This window comes from Hipposideros armiger, unplaced genomic scaffold (assembly GCF_001890085.2).
Source record: "Hipposideros armiger isolate ML-2016 unplaced genomic scaffold, ASM189008v1 scaffold_783, whole genome shotgun sequence".
Taxonomy (NCBI): Eukaryota; Metazoa; Chordata; class Mammalia; order Chiroptera; family Hipposideridae; genus Hipposideros; species Hipposideros armiger.
In genome coordinates, this window is record NW_017732133.1 from 730804 (window position 1) to 745518 (window position 14715).

Consider the following 14715-nt stretch of genomic DNA (forward strand, 5'->3'; position numbering starts at 1 on the left):
GGGGCCCTCTGGCGTCCCAAGCCAGTTCTCAACCGTCGCGCCACTCGGCCGGCCCCTCTTTTTTCTTTTTAAAGTAGGCATTTACAGCTATGAATTTCCCTCTGCATCTTAATGCAGATATAAATTTAGGTATTTAAAGCTATGCATTTCCCATACATTTAGTACATATGTTGTGTTTTTGTTATATTCATCTCTATAGATTTTATTAAATAGTTGTGATTTAATTCTTTTATCCATCAGTTGTTTAAGAATGTGTTATTTAATTTCAACATATTTGTGAATTTTCCAATTTTTCTTGTGATACTGATTTCTAACTTCATCCTGTTGTGATCAGAGTAGATATTTTGTATGACATCTACTTTTAAAATTAATTCAGACTTGTATTGCAGCCTCACATATTATCTAACATGAAGAAAGTCTCAGGTGTACTTTAGAAGACATTTGTGTTCTTCTGTGTTGGTGGCAGTGTTCTGTATACATGCTAGGTCTAGTTGGTTTATTGTGTTGTTCAGGTCTACTTCCTTATTTATCTTCTGTCTGCTTGCTCTATTATTGATAGTGGGGTATTAGAACCTCCAGCTATTATTGTAGAACTGCCTATTTTTGCTTCATATATTTTTGAGGGTCTGTTATTAGGTATGTAAATCTTCATAATTTTGTATGTTCTTGCTGTTTTGAAACTTAAATATAATGTCCTTCTTTACCTTTTGTAAGCTTTTTTAAGTCTACTTTGTCTGATATCATATAGCAACCCCAACTCTCTTTTGGTTACTATTTGCATGAAAAAAATATATATATATAGTCCACCATCCTTTCACTTTTAACCTATTTGTGCCTTTGGATCTTAAGTGAGTCTTTTGTAGAAAATATATAGTTGGATCATGCTTTCTTTAATCCAGTCTGACAATCTCTGTCTTTTAATTGGAGAGTTTAATACATTTAAATTACTGATAAGTGATTTAATTCTTCCATTTTGCTATTTGTTTTCTACATGCCTTATAGACTTTTTGACTCTCATTTCTTCTATTACTGACATTTCTATGTTCTGTTGGTATTTGTAGTGAAACGTCATAATTTTTGTAATTTTTATGTATATTCCTTAGATATTTTCTTGGTGGTTACCATGGGGATTACATTTAACATGCTAAAATCATAAAAATCTTATTTGAATTGATACCACCTTAATTTCAATAGCATATAAAAACTCTGCTCCTATATAGCTTTACCTCTTTTTTTTTTTTTTTAACCTGAGCCATCCTGCCATCTGTTGGTAGCTCAGCGGCTGCTCAGCTCGGGCCAGGAATTGATCCACTGTTGCTCAGAGCTCAAACTTTTTTTTTTTAAAGATTTTTATTGGGGAATTGGGGGATGGGAACAGCGCTGGGGAATTGGGGGAAGGGGAACAGACAAGTTGCTGTCGTCTTGTTCTTCAGTTTAGTTGTGGAGGACGTTGCTTCACTGGCCCAAATTGGCACCATCATTGTGCTCTTCCCGGGCGAGGCAGATCAGTCACCGGCTTCTGGATGGCCGCTCATGGCGGCTGCTGGCTATACATGGTAGCCCATGGCAACCCAATGCAGCAGGGGCTGCAGCCTATGCCGTCGCCAGCGACTCATGGCATCTCAGCTCCAGGTTGAGCTGCTGTTCAGCATCTTAGCTGTAGAGGGCAGTGTCACTGGCCCTCATATGTGGGATCCGAACCGGGGCCCTCTGGCGTCCCAAGTCAGCTCTTAACCAACACGCCATTTGGCCGGCCCCAGAACTCAAACTCTTGAGCGAGCTCTTAACCAACTGAGCCACTCAGCTGGCCCTAGCTTTACCTCTTTTAAGTTATTGTTGCCACACTTAACATTTTTATAAATTGTATACCCATTAACATAGATTAATAATTGCTTTTTATGCATTGTCTCTTAAATCACATAGAAAATAAAAAGTGGAGTAATAAACCAAAACTACAATTATACTACTTTATAATTGCCTATGTATTTACTTTAATCTCAGATCTTTATTTCTTCATACAGATTCAAATTACTGTCTAGTGTCTTTTCATTTCAACCTGAAAGACTCCCTTTAGCATTTTCTTGCTTGAGCAGTCCAGAGGTAATAAACTCTCCCAGTCTTTCCCAAAGGGACTTATGTCCTTTACCAGGGTGAGTGTACATTGGTGATAAGGGAATAATCAGATCTTTTGGAGATTACTGGACGCTGGCTCTGAACTGACACTAATTCCAGGAGACTCAAAATGTCACCGTGGTCCACCAGTTAGAATAGAGGATTATCGAGGTCACATGATGAATGAAGTTTTAGCTCAGGTGTATCTCACAGTGAGCCCAGTGGGTTCCCAAACCCATCCTATGGTTATTTACTCACTTCCAGAATATATAATTTCAATGACATACTCAGTAAGTGGAGGAATTCCCACATGGATTCTCTGATCTATGAAGTAAGGGCCATCATGGTGGGAAAGACCAAGTGGAAGCCACCAGAACTGCCACTTCTAGAAAAAAAGTAAAAGTAGTATTGCATTCCTGGAAGGATTGAAGAGGTTAGTGCCACCATGGCTAGTAGCTGTTTTTTAAACTTTCTTCTGTGGTTTCAAAGCTTAAGCATCAATAAGGAGTTTAAGAAATGTCCCCTTTCTCCCTTCATAGCACTCAGTCACTTCTGCTGGATTGAGCCGAGAGAGATGAGAGAGAGAGAGATCTGCTGATGAGCATGAGCGCACTTGTTCTGGCTCTGTTGTCTTGAGGCATTCTTTTCTTGATGGTCTTTGCTGTGGTATGATACATGCAAAGGCCTTCCATACCACAAGATATTTTCAAACTAATTTATATTTCATCATGCCACATTTCTTATTTCTCTTTTTATATTTATTTTGTGAACTAGCTTGATTTCCCCCAAATAAGTAACTATTTTCTCAAGCATTCCAAATTGATTTAAAATCATCTTTCTCACTTATCCTTCCTTTCTCTCTTCCTTGTTACTTTCCTGACTCTCCCTTTAGTGCCATTTAGCTGACTTGTATCATTGTCACACTGACTATTATAGTTTTATATTAAAATGCTAGTAATAGAGCAAATTGAGCTTTATTATTTATCACCATTTTCTTGATAAAAATCACCAATGCAGTCATCTAGATAAGTATTAGAATTACTCTGTGGTGTTGAAAAATGCAAATGATGTTTTAATTATATTAAATTTACAGCTTTTATGGGAGACCTTGAATTTAGGTTTCTTTAAAATTTTATTTATATAAGAATATGTGTAATTCTGCATACATAATTAATGCAAAAATGAAAGTAACTTTTAAGATTTCTGAAACATATTTGACATGCTTCTCCCCCAAATTTAATATACAAATTATCTCAATCAAGCATTTAGGCCTAATTTTGTTCAAAATCCTTTGAGTACAATAAGCCCTCACTTAACATCATCAATAGGTTCTTGGAAACTGTGACTTGAAGCAAAACAACATATAATGAAACCAATTTTACCATAGGCTAATTGATGTAAACAAGAGTTAAGTTCCTATGGTGTATTTCTGGTTATAAAAACATCACCAAATTTCTAAATAAAGACCCAAAACACTTCTAATATTAAACATTGAAATAAATGTGATCTAGACATATATTTAATAAAGAATAATAAAAACAAGTAAGATAATTATTTTCCAACCCACTTATTCTAGGTCAGCGTTGAGGGTGGCTGGAACCTATCCTGGCAGCTCAGGGCCCAAAGTAGTAACCAGCCCTGGACAGGATACCCTTCCATTGCAGGGTGCATTCACTCACACACCCACACTCACTCAGACTGTGACAATTTAGACACGCCAATTAACCTAACATGTACACCTTTGGGATGTGGGACGAAACCGAAGTACCTTGAGAAAACCAATGCAGACATGGGGAGAATGGGCAAATTCCACAGATAGTGCCTGTGGCCGAGAATCAATTTTTTTCTCACCAGCATTATAATGAAACTACATTGAATGAAACATTATTCAAGGAACATGTGATTTATGAAGATTGCCATCCTGTCTGATGGGAATAGGCACTATTACTGACCCTATGTGAGCTCACAGTATTTCTCTCTCAACCTTTCCAGTGGTTCTTTCCTGGGGGTTGCACATGCACATGTTGGTTGGTACTCAATTGATACTTGAGGAGGACGACCCTCCTCTTCGGTTTCCCTTCTGTATCCTGTGACCTGAAATTTCTCTCCATGGGGCAGTTCAAGGGCTCACCTGGTTCTTTACCCACCTCTGTGGGTTCACTGTTCTTCACTGTCCTATGTCCAATGGCTTCAAACCTGTTGTTTCACATATTTTCTCCTTTTTAAAGTTTTTTTAGACAAGAGGCTAAATCTGTTTCCTGTTAGTTCATTTTGAGCAGAAGCAAACAGGAAGTAATTTGAAAACACTTTTGTCAAATTCCTAGAAAAAGAGTGTGCGTCTCTTTATAAAGACTTTGATATGTTTCTGAGCTTTCTATTCCGTTACACCTAATCAACTTTTGTATTAGTAATTTTAATTATTGTATATAGTTTTAAATATCTTCACCTTTAGTTTTTCCTCATTTTTTTATATTAAAAAAAATAAACGTCAGAATCTTCTCTTTAAAAAAGAAAAATGCCAGTACCTTTGGCATTGTTTAGAAGTTCATTACGTGCTGTTATTTAAATGTAAAAACACTGGCGCGAATCTGTAGGATGGAGGGCAAGTACACAACCAGGTAACATTGTTACATTTTTTAAAAAATTAATAAACACTACAAAGACCCTATAGATTAAAAAATAAAGATTTCAGTGCTCAGCAGATCCACCATATACCCCGAAGTCAGTTTGATTTTACCTAATTTTTCACAATTTCTACCAGAGTCCAAGTAGTTGTAATTCTGACCCGTGCGCTCGGGCTCCAATGGAACTGAGGGGTCAAGTACCAGAGACCATCACTGGAGGTCCAAGCCCAGAGGGACTTTCTGAGCAGGCGGACCCCAGCCCTAAATGTATTGCATAAGTCCAGTCCACCCGGAGAAGGTCTGCGTAGTGTGGGATCGCCCTCTGGGACATGGTGGGTATTACAGACGCCTCTCCGGAGGCATTGTGGGTACTGTAGTTCCCCGCTCCGGGGCATTGTGCGTAACGTAGCGCCACAACCTCGGAGCGGTGTGGGAAGTGACGGATCGCGGCCAGAGGCGCGAGAGGCGTAGTAGTCGGCTTCGGAGGCGTAGTAGTCGGCACCGCGGCATCGTGGGTAGTGTGGCTCCGCGCTGCGGCGCATTGTGGATATTGTAGTCCCATCCCAGGACATTGTGAATAGCGTAAACCCGCCTTTGGGGCATTGTGGGTATTGTAGCCCCGCGCTCGGGGAGCACAATGGGTAGTGTAGTCCCTCGCCCCGGGGCATTGTGGGCTTTGTAGGCATTGTAATTCTACCCTCCCTGGGGCGCTGTGGATATCGCTCTCCCACGCCCCCAGTGAGTAACTTAGCGTGTGGTGGCCGTCCTTCCGCTCTTGTGGTGAGCGAGCCCGCGAGGGCAGCCAGCTCCGGGGTAGGAGAGTTAGGATAACTGAGGGAGGGCAGAGGGGGATGTCGCACTCTGGCCGTGGCTTCCTTGAGGTTTGATTTCCCGGGTGGGATTGCAGGCTGGGTGCGCAGCGCCCTGTCCTGTAGGGCCTGGGAATAGTTTGGGTAATTTTGCGACCACGTGGACCCTTGGCTTGGCGCAGACGTCCCCACAGCAGTGGCAGGATGCTCGGGCTTCTTATGTTCATGGGGGCGCGGCTGGGTGGTGCCCACCATAGTGGTAGAGGCGCCGCTTGATCCGGAGGACCCGGGTTTGGGGTTAAGCATTGGCCTGGAGCAAACACCCAGATTTATTTGGACGGTGAGGGGCGGCTGGGGCCGAGTGACCGGGGTTGGCGACCTCGGAGTCCTGGGGAAGTTGCAAGGGCCGAGCGGAGTCAGCCATGCTGGCTTGCTTGCGAGTCCTTGTGCCCAGATGGCTCCCACTGGCGTGGGGGCCCATCCATGAGCACCGTGTAGAGTAAGTGGAGTGGAGCCCACGGGATACAGAACTTTCCCCAAACCCCACGGGGCTGCTGTTTGACACCCTGAATTACTGGGGGGTGAGGTGGGAGGGGGTAAGACACCCAGACTTAAATTCTTTTTAAATTTTCATTTTGAAACATTGCAGGCATACACAGAAGTGGTCGTGAGGTACCATGGATTCATCACTCACATTCACCACTTACCAATGAAAACCTGTCCTTTTCCTTTTAAGTCTGCAACCCCAAGTGTGCATCTTGTTGGGCATTGTCTCTCCCCAGCGGCCCATGCCACGCCTGCATCCGGAGTCCCCATCTTTCTAGGGAGAGTTCAAATCCAAGTCTGCCCCTTTCTCAGTGAAGCTGTTGTCTGTGGAAAGGTAAAACTTGTATCTGGCACATGCTAAGTCCTCAGTAATGTTAATTTGTGTTTTTACTAAACCCCATAGGCACATAGAAGATGATGTCATGCTGGGTGCTAGCATGACATCAGAGCAGGCTCTCTCTAAAACACACACACACCCTAACTGTCCCTGGGGCTGTCCTTCTCAACCTGGTTCTGATACTTCAGTGAAGAGGACCCAGCTGCAGGTTTGGGAGTTTACAGACTGCAGTCTGTGCTGGGCGAGAATCCTGAGGCTGGAGCTGCTTCTATTGTGCCCAAGTCTGCCCTCAAGCATCCTGAGCTCACTGCAAGTCCAGAGGGGCTGCCTATGAGGGAAGGGAGAACTCCTAGGGCCCTGGCAGCCCATCTCAGGTGGGCAGGACGTCCTTGTGTTCCTGTGGTGTCTTTGCTTGTAATGGAGGGTGCATTGCTTTGCTTGTCCTTGATATCTTGTGGGTACTATCCCTTCTGGGCTCAGCTGCAAGTGGTTTCCTAGGAAAACAGGCCTGTGCTTGAAGGGGCACACCCCGCTGCCCTCATTCAGGGGCTTGCCAAGATCTACAGGGAACTCCCTCCCAGACAGCCATGCAGCTGTATTCTCAGGGCCTTGCAGTGCTGGCAAGACAAATGTGGTGAGAAGTAGTGTTCGGAGAGCAGTAGTCCAGTGTAGGAGTTGTGCTTTCTGTTCATTGCCATACTTGATTTCCTCAGCCTTTTTTTTTTTTTAAGATTTTTTTATTGGGGAATTGGGGGAAGGGGAAGACAAGTTGCTATCCCTTTGTTCTTCAGTCTAGTTGTGGAGGACGTTGCTTCACTGGCCCAAGTTGGCACCATCATTGCTCTCTTCCTGGGCGAGGCAGATCAGTTGCTGGCTTCTGGACAGCCACTCATGGCGGCTGCTTGGCTGCTCACAGTAGCCCATGGCAACCCACTGCAGCAGGGGCTGCAGCCTATGCAGACGACGGCGACTCACGGCAGCCCAGCTCCAGGTTGAGCTGTTGTTCAGCATCTTCGCTGTAGAGGGCAGTGTCACTGGCTCTCATATGTGGGATCTGAACCGCGTCCCTCTGGCGTCCCAAGCCAGCTCTTAACCAGTGCGCCACTCGGCCAGCTCTCCTCAGAGATCTTGTACGTTAAGTAGTAGAATTCTCATTTTATAGAGAGGGAAATGTAGTAACTTTTACCTTGGAGTTAGCTATTCTTTAACCTTCAAAGTTGTAATGAAAAGTTAAAAGACCTAGTGCTCTGTTTTTCAAGTTTGTGTCATACGTACAATGCTGATAAAAACATTTGTTCACTTTCTGGTGATCCTTGACATCTGGAGCCCCTAATGACATTAACTTCTGTTGGTGCCATTAATGGCACCAACAGAAGGCGGGAATCAGACCATCCAGTGTTTGCAGTTTACTCCCCCCACCCCTCTTGAGGTTTTTTCTACTTTTCCTTATTTTGGAGTTGTGAAGGGAGATGGGTTATTAAATTTTAAATTATGAAAATTTTACAAATATAGCCAAAAGTGGTGAGAATACTGTAAGAGCACCTATGTGCCCCTTGCTTAGCTTTAACAATTGACAACATTCTGCTCTTAGTTTTTTCTGCTGAAGTATTTTGCAGCAAATCCCAGGTAACGTTTTACCTGTAAATACATCAGTATGTATTTCTTTTGAATAAGGACTTTAAAGAAAACAACCTTTCTATCACGTGTTACACCCAACAAAATTAACCAAAATTCCTTAATGTCATCTTAATAGTCAGGCTGTGTTCAGTTTCACCAGTTGTCTCAAAATGCCTTGTACAGTTTAAAGCCTGCTCTCAACAACCCAGGTAAGAGGCATGTGCAGGACAATATTGGGAATTCTGCCTTCTGTATACTCCTTTGCTTTTCTTCTCACCTGTTCTGGCCCGGGGATCTGTGTTAATGGCACAATTCTATCTCTTGGCACATACTGCTTGAACTCAGGCTTCTTGCCTCCTTGTGTTTTCCAGATTTCTCACTAATCTGATGAGCTATTGAGTCTTGTCAATTCTTCCCTTTTTCCTTTCTCCTTACCTTTATGTTAGCTGAGCATATTGTCTTTCCCCATGTTCTAGTTCATCTTCATGTTACAAAAGGGTCCTCTGTCGCAGGTTCTGAAGTCAGACTCTGAGGCTCCACTAGTACTGGCGCTGTGACCGTGGGCATTTGTCTTCCATCTATGTCCCTCTCCTTTTCTCATCTGTAAAATGGGGCTAATAGCAATGTCAGGGTTGTGAGGGGGAAACGTGATCGCACTTTGAAAGTGCTAAGGGTGCCTGGCGCATAGTGAGTCCTCAGGAAGTGGTAATGGTGATTATCCATTCTGAGCTGCACCGCCAACCAGCCTTTCCAGAGTCATCCTTCACCCTACACTCCAACTGGACTCTGCTTTACAGCCACATGGGAATCTAGTCTATGCAGTTTTATTCCCTCATGCATTTATGCTTCACACTGTCACCCTTGTTAACCAACTAGCTCAGATGTTTCTTCAGTGCAAAGATTTCTGAGTGTTCTCAGAAAGTACTCCCAATGTCCCCTTTAGTCCCAGAGCACTTTTGCATGAGGACTGGGGCTTGCATGGTGTGTCTCAACTGTCTTAACTGTCCCATTGGTATTGAGGTGGTTCTTTGAGGGACGGGCACCTTGTCTGGCTCCTGAATCCTGGGTCACTGCTTGGCACTCAGCTGTGAAGATATGAGGGGTTGTCCTTTTTGCCTGGAAAGGGACATTTGTGTGGGGAGTGATGGAAACTCAATGGGAAAGGGGGTTGGGCTGTTGTTGGGGAGGGCTGTGGGTGCCAGGATAATAGGTGTTCTGTGGTCAGTGGGAGCCACTGCAGGGTTTTGACCAGAGTGGGGTCATGATTTCTTCCTTCACTTATTACCTCCTCTCTCTGCTCCCCTTGAAAATTACCAAGAGAGCTGTCTACATTTGATAAATCCAGCTTTTCTCCACCCAATCTTTATTTCATTTCCAGATATTTGGGATTTTTCTAAATGACTTATTGTTTCTGAATTCTTATTTAATTCCATTCAGGTCAAAGAACAAATTATATGTAATGTCAGTCCATGTAAGCTGGGAGTTATTTCACGACCTAGCATATACATACAGTGTCTTGGTGAATGTACCATGGGCCGTTGAGAAGAATGTATTCTGCAGTTGTATGTAGTTCTAATAATATGTTAGGTCAAGTTAGTTGATTGTTATGTTCAGATCTTCTATTTCCTTATGATTTGTTTAGTTATTTTAATTTATTTAGCATTAGTTTAATCAATTTTATCAGTTTATCAGTAGTTATTTTATCAATTACTGTGACAGGGTGTTAAATTCTTTACCTAGGATTGTAAAATTGTCTATTTCTCCTGTAATTCTGTTCATTTTTGCTTCACATATTGTGAAGATACAAATACATTTACCTTTGGTATATTGTTCTGATGATTCGACCCTTTTATTATTATGAAACATCTCTTTGTATCTCTGGTAATACTCTTTCTTTTAAAATATACTTTATCTGGTACTAATATTGCCACTCCAGCCTTCTTATGCTTACTGTTTGCGTCCATTTTCCATCCATTTTCTTTCAGCTGACCTGTGTCTTTATGTTTAAAGTATGTTTCTTGTAGATACCATGTGGTAGGGTCTTGCTTTTTTATCCAGTCTGACAGTCTGTGCCTTTTCATTAATTGATGGGTTTCATGTAATTACTGGTATGGTTAGATTTAGGTCTCTCCATTTACTGTTTGTTTTCTATTTGCCGCCTCTGTTTTTTGTTCCTCTCTTTCTATTCCTGCCTTCTTTGGGTCAATTGATTATTTTTTGGAATTCCGTTTAATTGCCATTTAGTCATACTGCTTTGCATTTTTACTTTTTATTTTTAGTGATTGCTTTAGATCCATAACTTTTCAGTCTGTGTAGAGTTAATATTGAAATAGTTCATGTAAAACGAGGGGTCCTGCAGTCCTCCTTTCCCCTAGCCTTTACGCTGTAGTTGTCATATACATTGCACCTACATATGCTATCAATCACGCAATGTGATTTCAAGATTTTTGCAATAAACAGCCATATGTATCTTTTAAAAATTAGGAGAAAAAATGAGATAGACTTGTGTATGAACATACTTATCATTTCTGATGCTCTTCAGTCATCACAGAAGATCCATGTTTCCATCTGGCATCATTTCTCTTCAGCCTGAAGAAACGATTTCTTGTAATGCAGGTCTGTGGGCAATAAATTCTCTTGGTTCTGTCATTAATCTTGGGTACTTTGGGAATTGCAGGATTGTAGGTGTATGTTTAACATTATAGGAAAGCATGTTTAACATTTTTAACAAAATTGTTTTGCAATTTTACAATCCTAGAAGCATTGTATGAGAATTCTGTTGCCTCCTGCACTTCTAACACTGGTATTGTCTTTAAGCCATTTTAGTTGATACAAAGTTTATTAAGTTATTAAGTTGATCTGTTTTTTACTTCTTGTCCAATCTTTATTTCTTTTAATTAGTTTCCTTCACTTTTTGCAACTTTTTGCATTATTTATGTCTCCTAATCTAATGTTGGCATTGAGCTGGTGAGATCACACATCCTTTCCTTGTTCCTTGATTTTTGGGAATTCAATATTTTACCATTAAGTATTGCGTTAGCTCTAGGTTTTTTTCTGTAGGTGCTTATTTATTAAATTGAGGACATTTGCTTCTATTAGTAGTTTACTGATAGTTTTTCATCATGCATAACCATTGAGTTTTGTCGTGGTTTTTTTTCTGCATCTATTGAGGTGATTTTTCTTTTATTCTGTTAGTGAAAATACTTAAATTGTTTTTCAGTTGTTAAACTAACATTGCATTTCTTAGATAAATCTCACATGTTCATGATGTATTACTATCCTTATAACAAAGTCAGATTCGACTTGCTAATGTTTTTAAAGGATTTTTTTCATGAGGGATATTGGTCTGTGACTTTCCTTCTTGTAATGTCTTTTTTCAGGTTTTGGTATCTTCGTTATGGCAGCCTCATAAAGTGAATTGGGAAGTAGTCCCTTCTTTTCCTACTTAAATTTTGATAAAATTTATTAGCGATCCTGGACATTTCTTTCTGATAAAGTTTAAAATTATGATTTCTATATTTTTAGCCGATATAGGACTATTCCAATATTCTATTTTAGTTTTGATAACAAGGAATTTGTTTATTTCATCTAACTTTTTAGAACTTTGGGCCAACAGTTTATTTTTTTAATAGACATCCCCTTATTGTCCTTTTAATGCCTGTATAATTTGTAATAATATTTCCTCTTTTAATCTTGATACTGATCATTTGACTTTCCTTTTGTTTTTGTTATTTAACCACTCGTCCTATAGGTTTAGCAATTTTTAAATGGAATTTGACCCTCTTTTATTATTTTTTATGGTAAAAAGCACAAAACCTATATTTACCCTTAACAGTTTTTATGTGTACAGTACAGTATTGTTAACTGTGTCCACATTGTTATACAACAGATCTCTAGAACTTTCTCATCTTTCATGACTGAAACTACCTGTTGATCAACAACTTCTGTTTCCTGTTCTCTGCACCATTCTACTTTCTGTTTCTGTTAATTACATTTCTCATATAAGTGGAATAATGCAATATTTGTCTTTTTGTGACTGGTGTATTTCACTTAGCATAATGTCCTCAAGGTTCATCCATGTTGTAGCAAAAGGCAGGATTTCCTTCTTTTTTTAAGGGTGAATAATATTCCATTTTATGTATTTACCACTTTTATTTTTTAAGATTTTATTGGGGAATTGGGGGAGGAGAACAGCGTTGGGGAATTGGGGAAGGGGAACAGACAAGTTGCTGCCCTTTTGTTCTTCAGTCTAGTTGTGGAGGACGGTTGCTTCACTGGCCCATGTTGTTATTATCATTGCGCTCTTCCCAGGTGAGGCAGATCAGTTGTCGGCCTCTGGACAGCTGCTCACGGCGGCTCTTGGCAGCTCACACCAGCTGCCGGCTGCTCACACTGGCTGCTGGGCCACACACAGTAGCTTATGGCAGCCCACTGCAGCAGGGGCGACAGCCTATGCCGTTGCCGGCGACTCACGGCAGCCCAGCTCCAGGTCGAGCTGTTGTTCACCATCTTGGCTGTAGAGGGCAGTGTCACTGGCCCTCATGTGGGATCCAAACCAGGGCCCTGCTGTTCAGAACTGGTGTCCCAAGCCAGCTCTTAACTAACACGCCACTCGGCTGGCCCCCACTTTCTTTTTTGTCTGTTCATCTGTTGATGGACTTTTATGTTGCTTCCACATCTTGGCTAACATGAGTGTGCAAATATCTCTTCAAGGTCTTGTTTTCAACTCCTATTGTTAAGTTTTTGAGGACTCTCCCTACTGTTTTCCATAGTGGCTGTGCCATTTTACAATTCTGGCAACAATGCACTAGGGTTTCAGTTTCTCCACATCTTTGTCAAAACTTATTTTCTATTTTTTTTATAATGGCCATTCTAACAGGTGGAGGTGGTATCTCACTGTGATTTTGATTTGCATTTCTCTAATAATTTGTGATGTTTAGCATCTTCATGTGCTACTAACCATTTGTATCTCTGGGGAAATGTTTATCCAAGTCCTTTGCCCATTTTTTATTCAGGTTATTTTTTGTTGTTGTTAATGAGTTGTAGGAGTTCTTTATATATTTTGGCTATTAACCCCTTATCTGGTATATGGTTTGCATCTATTTTCTCCCATTCTGTGGGTTGCCTTTACACTCTGTTGATTTTTTAACTTTGCTGCATAGAAGTTTTTAAGTTTAATGCAGTCTCACTTGTCAGTTTTTGCTTTTGTTGTTTGTGGTTTTGGTGTCGTTGCCCATTCCGATGTCATGAAGCTTTTTTTCTGTTTCTTTTATAGTTTCAGGCCTTGGGCTTAGGAATTTTAATATTTGCAAATATTCAGCCTTTGGCTTAATTATCTTTAAAGTTTCATTTATATTTCATTAATTGTTTTCCTGATCACTTATTTTCTTTTTATTTTTTTCCTCTTTATTTCATAGCTTCTTAAGGTGGGAGCTGAGTTTTTGTAAATTAAAACTTTTCCTTTTTTGGTGCATTCAGTTAAAGCTGTAGCTTTCCCTTTAAGAAATGCTAGAGCTGCTGTATTAGTTTGCTAGAACTGCCATATCAAAACACCACAGACTGGGTGGCTTAAATAGCAGAAATTTGTTTTCTCACAAATCTGGGTGCTAGAAGTTGAAGATCGAGGTGTTGGCAGTGTTGGTTTCTTCTGAGGCCTTTCTTTGGCTTGTAGATAGCTTTCTCCCATTTGTTTACATGGTTTTCTCTGTGGAACTGACTTGTATTCAAATCCCTCTTATAAGGATACCAGTTATATTGGATTAAGGCCCACCCTAATAATGTCATTTTAACTTAATTACCTCTTTAAAGAACCTTCCTCCAAATAAAGTCACATTCTAAGGTACTGGGGATTAGGACTTTAACATATGTATTTGGTAAGGGACACAGTATAGCCCATAACAACTCCATATCACAAATTTGGTTAGTTGTGATATGTTCCGATATGTTGGGTTTATTAGAATCATTCAGTTCAGAACATTTCTTTATGTCCCTTGGAATATTTGCTTTCATCCATATCTCTTTTAGACCAGTGTTGCTTAATTTCTAATCATGGAGGTCTTTCTAGATATCTTAACTGTTAATGATTTCTACTTTAATTCCATCTTGGGCAAAGAACACATTCTTTTTAAGTTTTAATCCTTTGAAATTTGTGACTCGTTTTTATATGCCTTGGAATTTCATTTACCTTGGTGAATATCCTACGTGCACCTCCTGCACTTGAGTTTAGTGTTGTATAAATGTAAATTATATCGATACTGCCTATTAGTATTTTTTTTAAATCTCCTGTTTCCTTACTGATTTACTGTCAATTTGCTTTTTCATTTACTGAGAGGTGTAGTAAGTTTTCTTAGCTATGATTGCGATTCTGTTTCTCGTCTTCACTCTACCATTTTTTCTTCATGTATTTTCTCCTAGTATGTGGCCTGACTTCTTATTTTCTTACCAGTATCTTTAGCAGAGCAGAAGTTTTTAAATTTTTTTTAAATTTTTATTGTTAGTTTCAGGTGTACAGAACAATACAATAGTTACCCTTTTCACCCTCACAAAGTAACAACTCCCCTCCCCCCATCTATTGCCCTCCCACCCCCGATATCATGCTTATCTATTACAATTCCATTGAATCCGTTCTCGCACTCTACTCCATGTCCCGAGGTTATATGTATATATAATT

The 14715-nt window shown here is 40.5% G+C and overlaps 1 long non-coding RNA gene and 1 pseudogene across 3 annotated transcripts in view; one reads left to right on the top strand and one right to left on the bottom strand.

Annotated features, from left to right (window-relative positions):
• The window catches only part of LOC109374072 (trafficking protein particle complex subunit 4-like), a 28878-nt pseudogene extending 23600 nt beyond the window's left edge, over positions 1-5278 (bottom strand).
• Positions 5279-5411: 133 nt separating this feature from the next.
• The window catches only part of LOC109374069 (uncharacterized), a 20683-nt gene continuing 11379 nt past the window's right edge, over positions 5412-14715 (top strand). Inside the window, exons 1-2 of one of the 3 annotated variants that reach the window (XR_002122335.1) lie at positions 5412-5474; positions 6195-6425. This is a non-coding gene — a long non-coding RNA (uncharacterized LOC109374069). Of the gene's footprint in view, positions 5550-6194; positions 6426-14715 lie in introns of all 3 variants that reach the window. The other 2 variants (XR_002122333.1, XR_002122334.1) reach the window with 2 other exon arrangements.